A 21,534-nucleotide genomic window follows, 5' to 3' on the forward strand; every position below is an offset into this window, starting at 1 on the left:
AGGGGGGGGGTGTGCAGGAGGCAGCTGATCGATGTTTCTCTCTCATCAATGTTTTCTAACTCTATCCCTCTCCTTTCCTCTCTGTAAAAAATCATTAAAATATATTTTAAAAAAATACTTTATTTATTTTTTAAAAATATATTCAATTTATTTTTTTTACAGAGAAGAAGGGAGGTTTTTTTAAATATATTTTATTGATTTTTCACAGATAGGAAAGGAGAGGGATAGAGAGTTAGAAACATTGATGAGTTAGAAACATCGATCAGCTGCCTCCTGCACACCCCCCACTAGTAATGTGCCCACAACCCAGGTACATGCCCTTGACCGGAATCAAACTCGGGACCCCTCAGTCTGCAGTCCAACGCTCTATCCACTGAGCCAAATCAGTTAGGGCAGAAATAAAGTATTTTTAATGAAATTATATAGAGTTTGCTTTTCAGACAGTCATTGCATTGTTATTAGCTTGCAGAATGGTATTAACATACCTTTATTATTCCTTGGGAACTATACCTATTTGTGTGAATTTCTGTCTATATTGCAATATTCTCTTTATTGTGCTGATCAGAACTGAATCCACAATCTCTCCAAGCTATTCCTTCATATGATTTGGGAGTATTTCCTTCTGTTCTCTAGATTTCCTTTCATTTCATTATTGCTGTTGTGCTGTGAAGAAGCTTTTTTTCTTTATTTATTGCAATCTGGACTGTTTATGTTTTCTATTTTTTCTGGTGGTTGGTGTCACATTCAGAAAATCCTGATTTTTAGCAGCACCATTCATTGAAGAAACTGTCTTTGCTTTCTTCTGTGACTTTCAGCTTTCTTAGAAATTACTTGAAAGTATGTGCCTGGTTTTATTTCTGTTTTCTGTTCTGTTCTGTTGATATATGTGTCTATGTTTCTCCAGCAACACACTGTTTGCTTGCTTTCTCTCCCTCTTTTTTTTTCTAAATATATTTTTATTGATTTCAGAGAGGAAGGAAGAGGGAGAGAGAGATCGAAACATCCATGATGAGAGAGAATCATGGATCAGCTGCCTCCTGCAAGTCCCCCACTGGGGGCCGAGCCCACAACCTGGGCATGTGCCCTTGACTGGAATCGAACCTGGGACCTTTCAGTTCCCAGACTGGTGCTCTGTCCACTGAGCCAAACCAGACAGGGCGCTTGCTTTCCCTTTGTAATAAATTGAAGTCAGAAAGTGTGATACCACCAGCTTTGTTTTCGTTCAAGATTTCCTTTGCTGTTCGAGTTTTTTAATTCCATACATTTCAAGATTCTATTTTCATTTCTTTGTAAAATAACATAGGATTTATCCTCAGGATTGCATTTATTCTGTACTATGGACTGCGTTGTGTACTATGGATATTTTCAACGTATTTCTTTTTTAAAAATTCTGTATTGTTTAAAGTATTACCTATTACATTACATATGCCTCCTTTTCCCCACATTGATCACAAATAAGTGAGATCATGTGATATTTATCTTTCTCCGACTGGCTTATTTTGCTTAGCATAATGCTCTCCATGTCCATCCATGCTGTTGCAAATGGTAAGAGTTCCTTCTTTTTCACAGCAGCATAGTACTCCATTGTGTAGCTGTACCAGTTTTTTAATGCACTCGTCAGCTGATGGGCACTTAGGATGTTTCTAAATCTTAGCTATTGTAAATTGTTCTGCTATGAACATAGGGGTCCATATACCCTTTCTGATCGGTATTTCTGGTTTCTTGGGATATAGTCCTAGAAGTGGGATTATTGGATCACAGGGGAGTTCCATTTTTAACTTTTTGAGGAAACTTCATACTGTCTTCCAAGTGGCTGCACTTGTCTGCATTCCCAGCAGCAGTGCATGAGGGTTCCTTTTTCTCACCATCCTCACCAGCAGTTGTTTGTTGATTTGTTGATAGTAGCCATTCTGACAGGTGTGAGATGATACCGCATTGTTGTTTTGATTTGCATCTCTCGGATGATTAGTGACTTTGAGCATGTTTTTATATTTCTCTCGGCCTTCTGTATGTCCTCTTTCGAAAAGTGTCTATTTAGGTCCTTTGCCCATTTTTTGACTGGATTGTTTATCTTCCTTTTGTTAAGTTGTATGAGTTCTGTGTAAATTTTGGAGTTGAAACCCTTATCTGAAATGTAATTGGCAAATATGTTCTCCCATGCAGTGGGCTTTCTTGTTGTTTTGTTGATGGTTTCTTTTACTGTGCAGAAGCTTTTTATTTTGATGTAGTGCCATTTGTTTATTTTTTCCTTACTTTACATTGCCCTCAGAGCTGTATCAATAAAGATATTGCTAGGACATATGTCTGTTATTTTGCTGCCTGTGGATACTTCTAAGATTTTTACAGTTTCATATCTTAGGTTTAAGTCATTTATCCATTTTGAGTTTATTTTTATGTATGGTATAAGTTGGTGGTCTAGTTTCATTTTTTTGCATGTATCTGTCCTATTTTCAGCACTATTTATTGAAGAGACTGTCTTGACTCCATTGTATGCTGTTCCCTCCTTTGTCACATAGTGAGCAAAATGTCTTGGGTCGATTTCTGGGTTCTCTGTTTTGTTGCCGTGTTCTATATGTCTCTTGTTGTGCCAGTACCAGCTTTGTTCGTCTTTCTCAAGATTGCTTCGACTATTTTTTTTTAATTCCATATGAATTTTTGAGAGTTTATTATAGGTCTCTGAAATATGCTGTTGGTATCTTAATGGGGATTGCATGGAATATATAGATTGCTTTGGGTAGTATGGACATTTTAAAATATTGATTTTAACAATACATTAACACGGTATATTTTTCCATTTGTTTAATGTCTTCTATCTCTTTTTTCAATTTCCTGTAGTTTTCGGAGTACAGGTCTATTACCTCCTTAGTTAAGTTTCTTCCTACGTATCTTAGTATTTTTGTTGCAGTGGTAGATATAATTGTTTGTTTGTCTTTCTGTGAGTTCATTATTGGTGTATAAAAAAGCCATAGATTTCTGGGTGTTAATTTTGTATCCTGCTACATTGCTGAATGCATTTATTATATTTAGTAGTTTTTCACGAAAACTGTCATAATGACAGTTTTACTTCTTCTTTTCCAATTTGGATGCCTTTCATTTCTTCTTCTTGTCTGATCGCTATGGCTAGCACTCCAGTATATCAAACAGGGATGTTTAAGGTGGGCATTCCTGTCTTGTTCCTGTTCTTAGAGAAAATGATATTAGCTTTTGCCTGTTGAGTATGATGTTAGCTGTAGGTTTGTAATATATATAAGGCTTTTATTATGTTGAGGTAGACCCCTGTACCCTCACTTTGCTGAGAGTTTTTATTATCAAGAAAGGGTGTTGGATTTTTGTCAAATGCTTTTTTCTGTGTCAATTAGTATGATTATGTGATTTTTCTCTTTCTGTTTGTTCATATGATATATCATATTTATTGATTTGCAGGTATTGTATCTCATGCATTCATCCCCAGAATAAATCCCACTTGGTCATGCTGTATGATCTTTCTAATGTAATGCTGGATTCTATTTGCCAGAATTATGTTGAGGATTTTAGCATCTGTGGGGGTCACTGTGACTACATTGGGAGATCTGCTGTGCAGGAGACACCCCTATGGAGCAGAACTGGCTTCAGTGGGGCTTTTGGTGCTCAGTGAGTCTTCCCCTTGACTGTGGCGCTTATAGATTTGAAGTGTTGTAAGCTGGTATGGTATGAACCTGACCACTGGGTACACTGGCTCTTAAGTCTCCAAGGAGGTGTAAAGTCAGCCTCTACCTGGAGCCACTGAGCAGGATCTACAGAGAGATCTGCAGATTCTCCTCTTTGTATCAGGTTTGGAAGTGCCCCCAAGAAGCTCAGCTGTGAAGCAAGGAAGGCTAGTGCTGGTGCCACATCTTGGCCCTTTATTGATAGGCTTGGGGCTCCCTGACCTAACTACAACTTGTTTGACAGGTTTTACTTGAGCAAGGACAGGCCATTTATACCAAAGCTGTTGCACACAGCTTGGGTGGGGTTGTAAATTGGATGGGGTGAGGTCTCAGAGAATCACCAGGGCGGAGCAAACAGAAATGGTTGTCAGACAGACCTGAGACCTAGGATGTCCCAGCATAGGTCTAATGACCTCTGCGAGCACCTCAGTCTGGGAGAAAGCCGCCCTGAATTCCTGCCACTGTTGCCAGTCAGTCCAGTTTCTCCTCATAGGTGTCTTGATCCGCCCCACCCCCCCAGGCTGGCCAGGCCCTGGAGGTCAGAAGAAGCCGGAGCTTGTAAGTTCAGTTTGTGCTGCTGGCATTGTAAGAGGAGCAGCTGGGTCTCCTGCAGCGTCTGTGTCATGCAGGCCCAGTCCGCACTGGTTTTTATAGCCTATATTTCTTACTGCCAGTAGGGACATTTTTTCCCCACCTCTGGGACCCTGTGCTGGGTGTCTTGTGTGGTACTGGGACCCCTTGCTCCTCCAGGTGACCTCTGCAGAGACGACCTCCCTCCCAATTAAAAAGTGGCCCACATCGGTGCAGGACCAGCACCTTCCGAGCCTCTTTACTTTCTACCACTTATCTAGTCCTAAGACTTCCATTCAGCTAGCTTTCCAGCGGTTCTGGCGGATGGTTGTTCTGTATTTTAGTTGTAATTTTGATGTGGTTGTGGGAGGCAGCGAGTATAGGCCTTTGCTACACCGCCATCTTGGATCTTTCTGTAACTTTTCTGAACTCAACTTTTATTCTTCTTTTATCTTCATCTAAATAGTGAGAATATTTTTTGCAGTGATTTTTTTTCCTTAGAGAGAGAGAGAGAAAGGGAGAGGCAGAGAGAGGAGAGGCTGAGAGAGAGAGAGAGAAGCATTGATTGGTTGCCTCCCACATGTGCCCCCACTAAGAGGGGTGATAGAACCTGAAACTCACATACCTGCATCTTATTGGGAATTGAACTCATGGCCTTCCAGTGTATACGCAGGCACTCTCAGCACTGAGTGACACCGGCCATGGCTATTTATTTATTCTTTAATTAATTAATTTTTAAAATATATTTTATTGATTTCAGAGAGGAAAAGAAGGAGACAGCGATAGAACATGAATAATGAGAGAGAGTCATTGATCAGGTGCTTCCTGCACACCCCAACTGGACATTGGGCTGGAAACCTGTGCATGTCCCCTGACAAGGAATGGAATTGTGATCGCCTATGTTATAGGTCGATGCAATGCTCAATCACTGAGCCGTATTGGGCAGCCTTTATTTATTGATTTTAGAGACAGGAAGGGAGACAGAGAAAGAGTAGGAAACATTGATCTGCTGTTCTACCCATCTAAGCATTTATTAACTGTCCCCTACATGTGCCCTGATGGGGGATCAAACCCACAGCCGTGGTGCATCAGGACCACACACTCAACAAGAGAGCTACCTGGTCAGGGCTCTAAATTTGTTTATTAATTTCAGAAGCTCATATGGGATCTTGACAAATTTCTCTCTGGAGGGTAATCTTGGCTCCTATCATCAACATCTATCACGAAGCTTTGTGGTTCATAGTGTCACGTGTAATGTTTATCTTTCACTTCTTTCTTCATTTCTTTGAGGCTTATTTTTGTTTGTGTGTTTATTTGCTTTATTCTAGCTCAAGATTTGCCAATTTTTGTATTTTTTAGAAAAGTACCTGTTGGGTGTTCTTTTATTTTGTCTTATGTCCCTTTTATTGATGCTTGTTCAAATATTTATAGTTTCATTCCTTTCCTACCTTTTGTTTTACTTTCTTGTTTTGTTTCTAGATTCCTGAGATGGCAGGTTAGGTCTTTTGAGATCTTTTTTCATAATGTAGTCATTTATCCATATAAAATTTCCTCTTAGATTTGCATTTTCTGAATTTTTTTTACATGATTTTTGATAAGTTGTCTTCTTATTTACTTTGTCTCTAGACTTTTTTTAAAACTTTTTAAAAAATATATTTTATTGACTTTTACAGAGAGGAAGGGAGAGGGATAGAGAGTCAGAAACATTGACCAGCTGCCTCCTGCACACGCCCCACCAGGGATGTGCCCGCAACCAAGGTACATGCCCTTGACTGGAATCTAACCTGGGACCCTGGAGTCCACAGTCTGATGCTCCATCCACTGAGCCAAACAGGTCAGGGCTGTGTCTACACTTTTTTGAGTTCTTTTTTATGTTTGGCTACCTTGATATTCTTTTCTATTTATTTATTATTGATTTCAGATAGAGTGGAAAAGAGATGGAAAGAGAGAGAGACAGAGAGCGAGAGAGAGAAACATCAGTGTGAGGGAGAAACATCATTCGGCTGACTTCAGCACACAAGCTAACTGGAAATGGAACCCACATGCTGATATGTGCCTTGTTTGGGAATTGAATCCTTGACCCTTTGGTACACAGGACGATGCTCCAACCAAATGAGTCATACTGGTCAAGGCATTCTGTGGTTTTTAAACACAAAAATTTCCAGTATTTTTTTTGAAAAACAGACCATTATGGTCGGTGATTGCAGACGCACAGTGGTTGCTGGAGGTAACTCTGACCCTTTTTTTTCACTTTCTGTGTCTTCAAATATTTTTGTTCATGCATTCTTTTCCAATCATCCTTTCTGTACAGTTCTCCTTTATTTGTGTCTGTAATACTATTTGTCTTCTTGGTACTCTTATACCCATTTTCCTATGGGGTCCTTGTTCATGGAACGCTGTCTACTTACAGTGGGATAGGGAAGATGCTCATAGCTCTGATCCTGCCATCTTGCTGATGTCACTCATATAGATCTTTTGCCTGTGATCTCATTTGTCCTTTGTTGTTCTACCACAGTGTTGACCATAAAACTTTTCTGTTTTATTATAGTTTCCCATTCCTCACCCAGTTATGCTATTTTGTGTTTATTGTTGATACTTTGCCAACTACTCAGTTTTAACACATTGTTTGCGGGTAGTTTTTATTGCGCGCTAACAGGTGGCGCGGGCCATTTTTGCTAATTTTTTGCGCAAATGGCAACGTTCAGTAAAATTACGATAACTTTAGTTTTACATATTTTTTTTCAATGAAACTTTTTGTGATTTACTATAAAATGTATACTCAATTATTTTTCTTAAATTTTAAACAGACAAATACTGAAAAACTCACTAGAAATTGAAATAAAAGTAATAAAATATGTAAAAATTCCGATGTATTGAAAATATTTTGAAAAAAAGGACAAAACGTATAAATACGTTTCCCGCATACAATGTGTTATTAATCGTGATCATTTCTACTCAGATTCCCAGCCCACGGATAACCTTCACCTCTCTGGACATTGCACCTCTGCCTCTTTCACAGGTCTCTCTTTAATGCATACCAATGTGGGTCCATGCCTGCAGTACCTTATAGTGCAAGCCTGTTGTACTATTGACGTTCAACATCATGTGCTCTAATACAATTAATTTTTATGGCTTTGAGCAGCTTTAAATTATTCTACACAGACTCACATGGCCAGCATGTAAAGTCCTTAAGGAAACCTTTTGTGCAAGAACAATGAGTAGAGCCTTCCTTTCTTCTTTGTGTCCCATCTTGTGCTTCTTTCCCTCACTTGGTGAGATTATCATCATCGACTGTCTTTTGGGGCCATGTTATGTATAATAGCATCTTCCTCAGAGTCTAACTCATTCATCTTGAAAATCTTTCTATGGCATCAGGCCTAGTCATGACAACTAAACATTTGTGGTGAAGATATTCTAATTTTATCAGGTCAACATGTACTTCACCTTCATTTTCTTTTGTTCAGGTTGCTGTTGTGGAGCAAAGAAAGCAGAGGCACTGACTGAACAGAAGGTTACTGTAAGAGTGTCACAGGCAAGGAATCCCAAGGTAGCCTTGTCTTCCCAGAAGAACCATCCTTGTGACAGTTGTGGGCTAGTCTTGGGAAACATTTTCCACTTGATGGAGGGACAGGGCACCCAATACGGACAGATACCGTTGAGGTGTGGATCGTGTGCAAAATGGTTTTATTTCAGTGCAAACTTTCACCAGCAGCATGTTAGAGAGAAGACTTTCATTAGGGGTGTGGAAAGGAATTCACTTGCAAACAGCTGCAATTTCAATGTGTCCCAGAATCTTTTCACATGTGAGGAGGTTGGACAGGGTGTCCTTACAAGGTTAGGACATCTCCACCTAAAGGCTACTCAGACCGGGGACAGTCCAAGTGCTATTTCGAGACATGGGATGACGTTTCAAAGAAACACTGCCATTCATTTTCATCAGAGAGTTCACACAAGAGAAAAGCCTTATGAATGCAGTGAATGTGAAAAATCTTTTATAACTAACTCTCTCCTTCACAATCATCAGAGCGTTCATACAGGAGAAAAGCCTTATAAATGCAGTGAATGTGGGAAATCTTTTACCTGCAGCACTGCCCTTTGTCATCATAAGAGAGTTCACACTGGAGAAAATCCATATAAATGCAGTGAATGTGGAAAGTCTTTTACAAGTAGCACTGGTCTCCAATATCATCAGGGAGTTCACACAGGAGAAAAACATCAATGCAGTGAATGTGGGAAAACTTTTACCAGTAACTCTAACCTTCGTAGTCATCAGAGACTTCATACTGGAGAAAAGCCTTATAAATGCAATGAATGTGGAAAATGTTTTACCACCAGCAGGTACCTTCGTAGTCATCAGAGTGTTCATACAGGAGAAAAGCCTTATAAATGCAGTGAATGTGGAAAATGTTTTACACGTTACTCTCACCATCATTATCATAAGAGAGTTCATACAGGAGAAAAGCCTTATAAATGCACTGAATGTGGAAAGTCTTTTCCACGTATCAGTGGTCTCCACTATCATCAGAGAGTTCACACAGGAGAAAAGCCTTTTCAATGCAGTGAATGTGGGAAATCTTTTACCTTGAACAGTAATCTTCGTCGTCATCAGAGAATGCACACTGGAGAGAGGCCTTATCACTGCAGTGATTGTGGGAAATCTTTTATCACCAGCACTAACCTTCGTAGTCATCAGAGACTTCATACTGGAGAAAAGCCTTATAAATGCAATGAATGTGGAAAATGTTTTACCACCAGCAAGTACCTTCGTAGTCATCAGAGTGTTCATACAGGAGAAAAGCCTTATAAATGCACTGAATGTGGAAAGTCTTTTCCACGTATCAGTGGTCTCCACTATCATCAGAGAGTTCACACAGGAGAAAAGCCTTTTCAATGCAGTGAATGTGGGAAATCTTTTACCTGGAAGAGTGATCTTCGTCGTCATCAGAGAGTGCACACTGGAGAGAGGCCTTATCACTGCAATGATTGTGGGAAATCTTTTATCTGTAACAGTAAACTTTGTCGTCATCAGAGAGTTCACACAGGAGAGAAGCCTTATAAATGCAGTGAATGTGGGAAATCTTTTAGCAATCACTCTGACCTTCATAAACATAAGAGACTTCATACAGGAGAAAAGCCTTATAAATGCACTGAATGTGAAAAGTCTTTTCAAAGTATCAGTGGTCTCCAATGTCATCAGAGAGTTCACACAAGAGAAAAGCCTGACAAATGCAGTGAATGTGGGAAATCTTTTACAAGTATCAAAGTTCTTCAGAATCATCTGAGAGTTCATACTAGAGAAAGCCGTTATAAGTGCAATTAATGTGAGATACCTCTCAGCCAAATTTGTAAATTCCCTCTGCATAAAAGAGTCCAACTGTGAAAAATTTCTTAGGTGTGTAGTAAATATAGTTTCTTAGTTAGGACTTAACAATTTTATAAGAAAATATGTGAAGTCTCAGTCTGAATTATGTCTCATACATTTAATCACCTACATTAGGTAAAGTCCTCCAACTGTTTTTGTAGTTGTGTTTGTTAGTATTTCTATTGGATCCATATGTATATATGTTGCATTTTCAAACATACAGAGACGTGTTATCAGGTGTATGTCACTGCATATTTCTGTTGCTGAAGGTATTTCACCTGAACCATGTATAAGGCCCCTACAGATGCCATCAATCACCATCCTCATGTGCCCAGGGAAGCTAAATCTCTTGTCTAATTTGATGAAGAAAATTAGGAATACCTCAGCCCTTAGTTTTTCCTTGTTTCCCTGTCATAAGTTGCCAAATAGGACTGAATACTGTTGGCCGCAGTGAACATAATGTTCCAGAAGAACTGCCATATTCAGGGACACATGTTCCCTAGATGCTAATGATGAATTTCTTGAGTACCTAAGTCATCAATGGAGAACTGCCAGTCTGAGGTCTCTGTCTTTGGAAAATACTGAAGGCTTTTTCCTAAGACTTCTTTAATGTTGGGTGTTGTATTGATTCTATGGGTTAGTTTACAAGGAGATCATGGCTCTCCAAGTATGATGAGGTGAAAAACTTTTATGAGGTCTCAAACATTTTTGCTCTTGAGGGAAGACTATGGTGCAGAAAGTACCTCAGCAGTTTTTGCTAAATTTACATTGTTGCCCATAATTTCCCAGTAAATATGGGATTCTCTGATCCTCATGTGAAGCTGGATGCTTTCAGACACAGAGATCACTCCACAGAAGTGGTAGCTGTGACAACCTCAAGTATGTCTGGGAGTAGTGTGAATTTTTTTCTTGTTCTCAAGGGATGCTAAGACATTTGAAAGGATTCTTTTCCCCAGGTGTTGCAGAGGGCCATGTGCCCTAATGCCTTCAATTGCATGGGTGATGGGCACTTGTTGGAGGACCATCGCAGTGAGGGGGACCCATTCACTGCAGAATCACTGACCTAATTCTTGTTGGACCAGACTGCAGCCCATTAGATGGAATGATCTTCATCTAAACCTTCACCGAGAAATTTTTTCGAGGAAAAGAATATAAGAGCCGTGGATACACAGATCTCCAGGACTCCAGGCTTGTTTACCTTCTGTGGAGCAGTCATTGTCATTGATTATAATCAAGAGGTTTTATGGCTTCCTGTATCCTCTTAGATGTTCCCACTAGAGCCACTGGTGCCCTGGCAGCAAAACTAAGAGTAAAACAAAGGCTGTCTTTAGGCCAGAGATGTGGCTTTTGTGACCCAGTCAACATTCCAGTGGGTTTGGGTGAAAGTTCTTCATTGTTCGTTACATTTTCTGTCACTGAGATGATACTCTTCCACACAGGGCAGAAGAATATGGATTGAATATAGAGTTGAAAAACCTGTTGTTCCAAAATAGGTGAACGTACATTGGTTTTATCTTGAACCATTTTTGAAAAGCTAAAATGAGTAAATTGCACGAGTTAAGTATAGTGTTTCATAAATCTTGACATGTGCATGAAACTGAAACGATCATTATACTCATAATACTGACCATATCTGTGACTGTAGTTACTTCATGATCTCGTTTAATCTGTCCCTGTTCTTCACACCTTTCCTAGTAACCATGGATTTACATTCCATTTTAATAGAGAACTTTGCTTTTTCTAATTATTTTTCTACTTTAATTTTTATTTCATGAATTCTTGGAGATTTTTTAAGATATATTAGTAACTCATTTTTAAAAAAAATATATTTTATTGATTTTTTACAGAGAGGAAGGGAGAGCGATAGAGTTAGAAACATCGATGAGAGAGAAACATCGATCAGCTGCCTCCTGCACATCTCCTATTGGGGATGTGCCCGCAACCCAGGTACATGCCCTTGACCGGAATCGAACCTGGGACCTTTCAGTCAGCAGGCCGACGCTCTATCCACTGAGCCAAACCGGTTTCGGCTTTTTTTTTTTTTTTCATAGATATTCTTTTTGTTGTTGTTAATCCTCACCTGGGGATATTTTTCCATTGATTTTTTCGGAGAGTGGAAGAGAGAGGGAAAGACAGAGAGAAACATTGATGTGAAGGAAACACATCGATTGGTTGCCTCCTGCATCAGCCGTGACCAGGCTGGGAAGGAGTATTTAACTAAGGTATGTGTCTTTGACTAGAATTGAACCAGGGACCCTTTAGTCTGCAGGCCTATGCTCTATTCAGAGCCAAACCAGCTAGGGATCTGGTAGATATGCTTATCTTTGAATATATCACGATCACGTTGTCCATTTTAATAAATACTTGGTTATTTCTAATAAAGCTGGTACAAACATTTCTGTATAATTCTTTCTATGGATATAAGTGTTATTAACTTTTGTCAGTCAGACATCCCCGGAGGGTTCCCAGACTGCGAGAGGGCACAGGCTGGCCTGAGGGATCCCTGAGTGCATGAATTTTGTTTACCGGGCCTCTAGTTTAAACATGTGAACCTGGAAGTCAGGGTTCCATTCACAGTCAGGGAGGATGCCTGCGCCCTAGCTGGATCCGCAGTGTGGAGCATACAGGAGGCAGCTGATCAATGATTCTCTCTCGGCATTGATTTTTTTCTCTCTCCCTCTCTGTCTCCTTTTAACTGCAGCCTCTCCCTGCAGAGATATTCCCAGGCAGGCACTTCTCACTCCCCAATGCCCATAAGCACGTTTGGGTGCATTTTTGTAAGAAATGGGACCTATAAGTAGCCCCTGTCTCTGCTGCAGGGAGGCAGGAGCTGTGGGCACTCGGGTCTAATTGTGGTGGGCCCGACCTGGGAATCTTCAGCACACTCGCTACAGCTCCCTGAGTCTCAGTTGGCTGAATGTGACCTGCAGATGATCGATGGTGCTTACTCTGGCCTTCCAAGATCAGTGAAAGTAACAAGGTGAGTACTTGTTGTCCGGGTTCCAGGGTTTGATTTTTGAGGATTTCTTTTCTTTTCTTTTTTTAAAACAAAAATATTTTTATTGATTTTGCAGAGGACACGAGAGGGAGAGAGAGAAACATCAATGATGAGAGATTCATTGATCAGCTGCCTTCTTGATGCCCCCTAATGGGGATCAAGTTCACAACCCGGACATATGCCCTTGACCGGAATTGAACCCAGGACACTTCAGTCCTATACTCGATCCACTGAGCCAAACCTGCTGGGGTAGATTTTTTTTTTTTTTTTTAATAATCACAACAACCGGGGCAAGTGGAAACGCCTATGAAATTACTGCAAAAATACATTGTCAGAGAAATGAAGGAAGCTCCCCAAGTTTACAGCACAGACAACTGTCATTTTCACGGTGCTGAAATTTTTTCCCCCCCCTGCTTTTATTTTTATTACTAGAGGCCCGGTGCACAAAAATTTGTGCACTGGGGGGGTGGGGGGGTCCCTCAGCCCGGCCTGTGCTCTCACAGTCTGGGACCCCTCAGGAGATAACGACCTGCTGGCTTAGGCCTGCTCCTGGGTGGCAGAGGGCAGGCCAAATCCCTAGGTGCAGCCCCCTGGTCGGGCTCAGAGCAGGGCTGATTTGGGGAGTTGGGGCGCCGCCCCCTGTCATGCACAGAGCTGTCACAGAGCCCCAGGGTGATCAGGGGGCTTGGGCGCTGCCCCCTGTTACACTGATCCCAGTGCTCGGAGGCATATTACCCTTTTACTATATAGGATAGAGGCCTGGGGGCCAGCTGGTTTGCCCTGAAGGGTGTCCTGGATCAGGGTGGGGGTCCCCACTGGGGTGCCTGGCCAGCCTGAATGAGGGGATGATGGCTGTTTGCAGCTGGTCACACACCCTTCAGGGTGGGGGTCCCCACTGGGGTGCCTGGCCAGTCTGGGTGAGGGGCTGAGGGCTGCTTTCAGGCTGGCAGTTGTTGACTGAAGCTCCCAACTGCTCCTTTTTTTTCTCTTTTTTTATTTTATTCTGGGCCAGCATTAGCTCTGGCTCTAGCTCTGAGGCTTCGTATCTGGTTTGTTTGTCGTTCTATAATCGAAATGTATAACTTCAGCTCTGAGATCCCGGCAGGCTGAAAGCTGGTTTCTGGGGTTTTATTTAGCTTCTTATTTGCAACATAGTACATAGTTGCTTAGAGTTGCAACTCAGAGGCCGGCAAGTCAGGCGGGGAACGTTGGAGTATGCAGTCACTGGAGCAAGCAAGCCTCCCTGCTCGCTTCAGTGCATGGCTGCCGGCCGCCATCTTGGCTGACAGTTAATTTGCATAAGGATATGCTGATTAGCCAATGGGAAGGGTAGTGGTCGTACGCTAATTACCATGTTTCTCTTTTATTAGTGTAGATATTTTTTTAATTAAATCTTTATTGTTCAGATTATTACATTAGTTCCTCTTTTTTCCCCCCATAACTCCCCTCCACCCAGTTCCCACCCCATACTCCGCCCTCACTCCCCACCCACTGTCCTCATCCATAGGTGCACGATTACTGTCCAATCTCTCCCTCACCCCCGCACCCCTTTCCCCCCCAAGAATAGTCAGTCCATTCCCTTTCTATGTCCCTGATTCTATTATAATCACCAGTTCATACTGTTCATCAGATTATTTATTCACTTGATTTTTAGATTCACTTGTTGATAGATGTGTATTTGTTGTTCATAATTTGAATCTTTACCTTTTTCTTCTTCTTCCTCTTCTTAAGGGATACCTTTCAGCATTTCATATAATACTGGTTTGGTGGTGATGAACTCCTTTAGCTTTTTCTTATCTGTGAAGCTCTTTATCTGACCTTCAATTCTGAATGATAGCTTTGCTGAATAAAGTAATATTGGTTGCAGGTTCTTGGTATTCATCACTTTGAATATTTCTTGCCACTCTCTTCTGGCCTGCAAAGTTTCTGTTGAGAAATCAGCTGACAGTTGTATGGGTACTCCCTTGTAGGTAACTGAGTTTCTTTCTCTTGCTGCATTTTTTTTTAATTTTAAAATATTTTATTGATTTTTTACAGAGAGGAAGGGAGAGATAGAGAGTTAGAAACATCAATCAGCTGCCTCCTGCACACCTCCCACTGGGGATGTGCCCGCAACCAAGGTACATGCCCTTGACCGGAATTGAACCTGGGACCTTTCAGTCCGCAGGCCAACCCTCTATCCACTGAGCCAAACCGGCTATGGCTCTCTTGCTGCTTTTAGGATTCTTTCTGTCTTTTGCTCTCAGCATTTTAATGATGATGTGTCTTGGTGTGGTCCTCTTTGGATTCCTTTTGTTTGGGGTTCTATGAGCTTCCTGGACTTGGAAGTCTATTTCTTTCACCAGGTAGGGGAAGTTTTCTGTCATTATTTCTTCAAATAGGTTTTCAATATCTTGCTCTCTCTCTTCTTCTGGCACCCCTATAATTCGGATGTTGGTACGCTTGAAGCTGTCCCAGAGGCTCCTTACACTATCTTCGTAGTTTTGGATTCTTTTTTCATTTTGCTTTTCCGGTTGGGTGTTTTTTGCTTCTTTGTATTTCAAATCTTTGACTTGATTCTTGGGATCCTCTGGTCTGCTGTTGGGAGTCTGTATAATATTCTTTATTTCAGTCAGTGTATGCTTAATTTCTAGTGGGTTCTTTATCAAAACATTGAGGGTCTCACTAGATTTCTTGGAGATCTCACTACATTTATCAGCGGTTTCTAGAAAATTCTTGAAAAACCTAAAAAGTGTGGTTTTGACCTCTATATCCAGTATTTTGCTTTCCTCCATTTCTGTCATTTGTGTCCTGTTTCTTTGTCTCAGCATTTTTTATGCTTCGCTGTGTCGATAGAGTGGCTTTCTGTGCTAAGTGTCCCAATTACCAGAGGTAGACACTCTTGGTGCACCCCCTTGTGGGCTTTGTGGACAGTCTTGTTGTAGTTAAGCCTTGATTGTTGTAGTTAACACTGAGAGTATTTGACCTCCAGGCCAATTGGCTGTGAGAATCAGCCGTGTCTACAGTGGGAGAACTTCTGTGCTGAAGACACCCTTATGGGGCAAGACTTGCTTCAGTTGGGCTCTGGTGCTCACTGAGTCTGCCCCCTGAGTGTGTCCCTTATAGATCTGAGGAGTTGTAATCGGAAAGTCCCACTCTGACCACTGGGTACACTGGCTCTTGGATCTAACGAGGTGCTAATCTAGCTTCTGCCTGTGGCTACCCAGCAGAAGCCAGCTATAAAGCAATGCAAGTTGCCCTGGGGCCTTGGGGCAGCTGCAGTTTGTTAAGTAATTTTCAGATTACAAAGGGCTGGGCCTTTCATATGCAAAAGTCTCCATGCACAGCTTGGGCAGGGCCGGTCCCAGGGGATCAACAGGGCGGGCGGAGTGAACAGTATGGCTGCTCTCAGTCCTGTCTTTAGAGGTCCTGGCAATCACTGCGAGTGCCTCCGAGAGAAAGCTGCCCTGGAGTTCCGACCGATGCCAGACAGTCCCGTTTCTCCCGTATGAGTCTGGGTCCCCAGAGACTCGCCCGGAACTGGAGCTCAGAGCCTGAAACTCCCTCCCGATTGAAAAAGACAACCGCGCCCTCAGCCGCCAGCCCTCTCCGCATGCACCTCCACACCTTTGTATTTTACTTCTGCACCGCACCTCCTCTGAGTCTCGGTATGCTTTTCTCTTTCCTTCTAGTTGTAGAAATTCCACTCAGCCAGCCTTCCTGTGGTTCTGGATGATTTCCGTTGTGTCTTTTAGTTGTATTTTTGAAGTGGTTTTCTAGGCAGCAATCTCCGCAGTTTGCTGAACGCTGTTCTAGGAGACCAAATAAAGGGACACCAACAATACTAGGAGCATTGTTTACCTGAGCAAGTCAGCAATGGGTCCTGGAGTTAATAAACCACTCATTGAATTTCCTCCTCAACCCACAGGCTCTAACTCCCTAGTATGGACAAAGTCATGGCACACAGTAAACCTAGCAATCTCTGGGAGCCAGGCATGGCATAGCCAATCTTGCAAACTCAGAGGCTAAAAGTAACCATAGAGGATGCTTTGAAATTATAACTTTCTAAGTAAAAGCTAGTCACAGGGGTAGGTATGTTCTAGTCTGATTTTTGTTTTTTATTTTTTTGCAAAAAGCAAATTTTGCCTTATTGAGCCTGCCTGTTGTCTTTTTACATCTGGGATGACATACCTTCGAATTTTCAGAGACATTTCTGTTTCACAGCCTCCTAAGAGCACCATCTCCCAACACAGAAGATCACAGAGCCCCGATTATTATTGTTCTCAGGTTAAATATTAACTGTTAATTAATTGATAAACTTAAAAAGAAGTTGATGTCTATTTTTTTTTACTTTTTATCCAATCTCAAAGATTTCCCTCCTTAGCTCTCCCCCCTAATTTATCACCAGTGAATGTCGTGTAACCCACTTATGTCTTCTCCTTTGAGTCTAATGTATAAAAAAGGTGCAAAGCTGCCATTTCCCGAGCATTACACAACCTGTTGTTATTCTGCTTCCAGGCACTGTTGCCTACTTGAGTCACATAAACTTCGAAAAATTCTCCACAAGTTTGGACATTTCTTACATCACCACCAAAAAGCAATTACTCATGTGAAGCAGGAGAAGGTTACATGGAGGGGTATCAGCATTTCCAGGGATTCAACTGACTGAACACAGATTAATAAACACAAATTTAGAGCAGACTCAGAACACAGCAAGCGTTTTCTCATTGTATTCAGAGAACAGAAGACAATGCTCAAGGCTCAGGTGACTTTGTTTTGTGTATGTGGTGTGTGTGTGTGTGTGTGTGTGTGTGTGTGTTTATGCTGTTTTTTTTTCTTTCTTTTTTTCCCCCTCTACCATTCCCTCCCTCTGAGATTCTGCACTTCATTCCATGCTTCCATGTCTCTGAATCAACTCCATTCACCACTTTATTTTAATTAAATTTCATATATGAGTGAGATCAAGTGATACTTGTTCTCTGACTGACTTATTTCGCTTGGTATGATGCTCTCCAGGTCACTCTATGTTGTCTGTAAGGGTAAAGATTCTTCTTTTTTACTGCTGCAGAGTATTCCATGGTGTAAATGTACCAAAGGTTTTTTAAAAATATATATATATTTTTTATTTTAGAGAAGAAACGAAAGGTGGAGAGAGAAAAATCAATGATAAGAGAAAATCATTGATTGGCTGCCTCCTGTGCACTCTGGAATCAAGCCTGCAATCTGGGCATGTGCCCTTGGCCTAAATCGAACCTGGGACCCTTCATCTGCAGAGTGACGGTCTATCCACTGCACCAAACCAGCTAGGGTTATATCACAGCTTTTTTAAAAAAAATATATTTTATTGATTTTTTACAGAGAGGAAGGGAGAGGGATAGAGAGCTAGAAACATCGATGAGAGAGAAACATCGATCAGCTGCCTCTTGCATACCCCCGACTGGGGATGTGCCCGTAACCAAGGTACATGCCCTTGGTCAGAATCGAACCCAAGACCCTTCAGTCCGCAGGCCGACACTCTCCTCTGAGCCAAACCGGTCAGGGCTATCACAGCTTTTTAATCCACTCATCTATTGATGGACACATCTTCTATTGTAAATTGTCTGCTATCAGCATAAGGGTGCATACATTCTATCTGATTGTTTGAGGTGTCTTACGATATATTCCTAGAAGTTGAATCACTGGATCAAATGGAAGTTCCATACTAAATTTTTTGAGGAAAGTCCATATTGATTTGCATAATGCCTGCACCAGTTTGCATTCCTACCAGCAGTGTACTGGGGTTCCCTTTTTTCCACATCCTCCGGAGCACTTGTCATTTGTTGATTTGTTGATGGCAGCCATTCTGAAAATGGTGGGGTGTTAACTAATTGTTGCTGTAATTTGCTTCTCTCTGGTGATCTGTGACTTTAAGCATCTTTTCATATGTCTCTTGGCCATCTTATCCACACTGCAGCCCAGGCAGAGCTGACACTTCTGATGTCATCAGAAGCAAATGCTCTTAATTATGAGCGTCTGTTTTGTGACATTAACTTTGTATAATGGATTCAATGGAGGCAGGTTAGAGGCAGTTAGAGACTTGAGCAACCTCCCTCTGCCCCCCACCCCCAGCCCCCAGCTACATTTGGCTTGAGGGATACACATGCCTAGTGTCCAGAATGAAGACACAATGCCTGTCATTCAGAAAGAGCTGTTCCTGAAGGAAGGTATGCAAAACCAGTAGCTGAAGGAAGCCAGGCAGGTGCAGGAGAAACAAACTTGCCCCGGAAATCACCTCCCCTAAAGGCGCTGGAGGAGCCTGAATATACTTGGTGTTTTCTTGGGCTATTTGCCCCCAAATCCATTCCTGGAATCAGCCCAGGAAATACGGTATTCTAGGCTTGGAGCCTAGGAACTACATTACCCAGAAGGCCATGCATGGAATGCCACCAGGCTGAGCCAATGGAGACTCAGAAAAGGCATTTTCCTTTGGCAATTTCTGTGGGGAGGGACTTGTCCTCCTGGCGGGGTTTTGTCTTCTCTCAGTTCTGCCTCAGGCGGTCGGGATTTCCTGGTCCCACACTCCCCTGGAGGAGGCTGGAGAGTGGTGCTCCCCGCCTCACAGCCCATGGTCGGAGCCTCCAGTGGTGCTCACAGCTCACATTTGGAATTGAAGCTCCCAGTCGCCACCAGAGCCGGGACAGGGACCGCCATTCCTGCAGCGGCTTCTGCTCCTGCCCGGCTCAGCACACAGAGGGCAATGGCGGCGCCCCCTCTGAGGAGACGGGCTGAGGTGAGTTCAGTCCCCCAGGCCCTCACCGCCTCCTCACACGGACACCACAGCCTGGGGAGGGCGCCTGTCCCGTCCTGCAGCTCAGTCCCGCATGGAGGACCGTGAGGAAGGTGGAGGGGAGAGAGGAGTGTTGTGGCCTCTGAGGACACAGCAAGTGCAGGGCAGAGAGGACGGGGGTGACTCGCATCTGAAGGTCCCTGAGGATGTGGCTGTGAGTATTGACGGAAAGAGCAGAGGCTGCAGGGAGGACGGCACAGACTCATTCGGGGCTTTCCCGGCTGTGGGTCCATCAGGGGCCTGGGGTGGTCCTGGATCCGGCTGGACTACAAGCTCTCTACACGCCATATGCCAGGTTCATGGGTGAGTCCAGCGAGATCCAGTGGCTTTGGAGCAGGAAGGGGGCAGAGCTGAGGGAGTGAACCTGGGGTCTGAACATGGGAAGGGGATAAACATTACCCAGTGGTGTGCACATCTGGAGGAAGTGTGAGCTGATGGTCCCGGGACTTAAAGGTGAAGCATAAACCCATACTTGGCTTTGTCTTGGAGGCAGGATCTAGGAGACTGCAGTGGTTTGCTTGGCAGGAAGGCTGGGGCCCTGCAGGCATCGCCCAGACCTTAAATGGCATTGCCCTCTACCCTACCCTCCCCCAATCCTTCCCTCCCAACCCAGCTGCTCTGCTGAGGGCAATCACAGTGAGTAATGGGACTGTGATGAGAGAGCAGCCTGCACTGGCATTAGGGCCTGGTGTCCACAGTAACCAGGGCCCCTGGAGGAGGTTGAGGGGGGGAAGGTGTGTAAGGAGTAGATTACTGGTTCTCAGAAAGGCAGGTCTGGTTTCAATTCTCTTGATTCTGACAGGTTGGCGTGACCTTTGAGGACATTGCCCTGTACTTCTCCAGGGAGGAATGGAGCCTCCTTGATGAGGGTCAGAGACAGCTGTACCTGAATGTGATGCTGGAGAACTTTGAACTTCTATCCTCCCTGGGTAAGACCCTCACTCTCACCAGTGACCTGGACTTGGCTTTGAGGTTTCCCAGGCCCCATGTCCCAGGGTTTGCTCTGTCTTCCCAGGTAGACTGTGGTACTGCTTAATTTTTCCAGTTTCCTGGGTAGTTGCTTTCCTGGGGAGGGTTGGTCTGTTTCCACTGCTCCCTTCTATTCCTGAAGTCCCAATACTCCCCACTGTACTATATTCATAAGGAAGGACTTGGTAATGTTGCATGAAGCTTAAGGGATTCCACCTTGATCAGTGAGGAAAGCATCTATAATAATAATCTATAATAATAAAAGTGTAATGTGCTAATTAGACTGGACAGCCAAATGACCTTCCGGATGAATGACGTCCTTCCAGACGAAACCAGCACAGCGGGGGCTGAGGTAGAGATGGTTAGGTTCGATTAGTCAGGAAGTCGAACAGTTAACACATTAAGCGTCTAGCTTGTTTTGTATATCTGACAGAAAGTACAGTGTCACGCATTGGTGACTGACATGGTGCTTAATGTGTTAAGGGTGATCAGACAGGCAGGCAGGCGGTTAGGAGCCAATGGTCCAGGATTGTGAGAGGGAGCAGATCGGACTAAGGGTCCTTTACCCCCCCCTCCCCCCCGTCTAGTTTCCTATATTCCTGTTGGTCATTTGTACTTGTTTTTTGGAGAATTGTCTCTACATCCTTATCCTGTTTATTAACTGTATTTTTTGGTTAAAGAGTCTTTTGTCTTCCTTGTGTATATTATATATTAATTGCTTCTTACATACCGAAACACATATTGACGGAATTATTGGAATAAGCACATCTGTATGTGCTTAATTGCGCTTTGCAGATGCAGATATTGCTCCCCACACCCGCTTTTCTACAAAGTCCATGTTTTTGGCAACCCTGTGTTCAGCAGGTTTAGTGCCACCATGTTTCTAGCAAGCTCAGATGCTTGTTACTTGTGCTTAGCAATAAAGTATTTTTAATGAAATTATATCGAGTTTGGTTTTCAGACAAGTCATTGCATTATTATTAGCCTGCAGAGTAGTATTCACGTACCTTTATTATTCACTGGGAACTCCAACTATTTGTGTGAATTTCTGTCTATATTGCAATGTTCTCTTTATTGTGCTGAGCAGAACCGAATCCACAATCTCTCCGAGCGATTCCTTCATATGATTTCCAAGTATTTTCTC

At 42.7% G+C, this 21,534-nt stretch overlaps 1 pseudogene; it reads left to right on the forward strand.

The window, feature by feature from the left end:
- Positions 1-21,534, forward strand: part of LOC111823161 — a 64,443-nt pseudogene that overhangs the window by 8,625 nt on the left and 34,284 nt on the right.

The sequence above is a fragment of the Myotis lucifugus genome, unplaced genomic scaffold (assembly GCF_000147115.1).
Source record: "Myotis lucifugus unplaced genomic scaffold, Myoluc2.0 scaffold_412, whole genome shotgun sequence".
In the NCBI taxonomy this organism is placed as follows: domain Eukaryota; kingdom Metazoa; phylum Chordata; class Mammalia; order Chiroptera; family Vespertilionidae; genus Myotis; species Myotis lucifugus.